Consider the following 388-nt stretch of genomic DNA (forward strand, 5'->3'; position numbering starts at 1 on the left):
GGGTGACTGATGGACACCAGCGGGCGGCAGCTGCAGAAAGGCTGCCCGTGCTTTGGGCTCCCCTCCACCAGGATCTGGCCCCATAGGGGTGCCCCAGCCCACACCAAGGGGCCACAGAGGCGGTTTTTAGCTGAGTCCTGATGCACATCCCTCAACCTCGCCAAGCCTTGGTTTCCCCAGCCACCGCCGGGCCATCGTTCCCCTTTGCCATCTGTCTCGCTTTGGCAGCCCTGTCCTGCCCACCACCCCCACTGGCCTCCCTGGTAAAGTATCAGCATCTCTGCTGAGGCCCCACTTAGCAGTAATGGCTTTGGGCTGCGGGTTCCCACCCACGAAGGGCCGGCAGAGCATTGCCCCATGCCCTGCAGAGCCAGGATGCTCAGCCACT

Source organism: Pygoscelis adeliae, unplaced genomic scaffold (assembly GCF_000699105.1).
Source record: "Pygoscelis adeliae isolate BGI_AS28 unplaced genomic scaffold, ASM69910v1 Scaffold294, whole genome shotgun sequence".
NCBI classification, from domain to species: Eukaryota; Metazoa; Chordata; class Aves; order Sphenisciformes; family Spheniscidae; genus Pygoscelis; species Pygoscelis adeliae.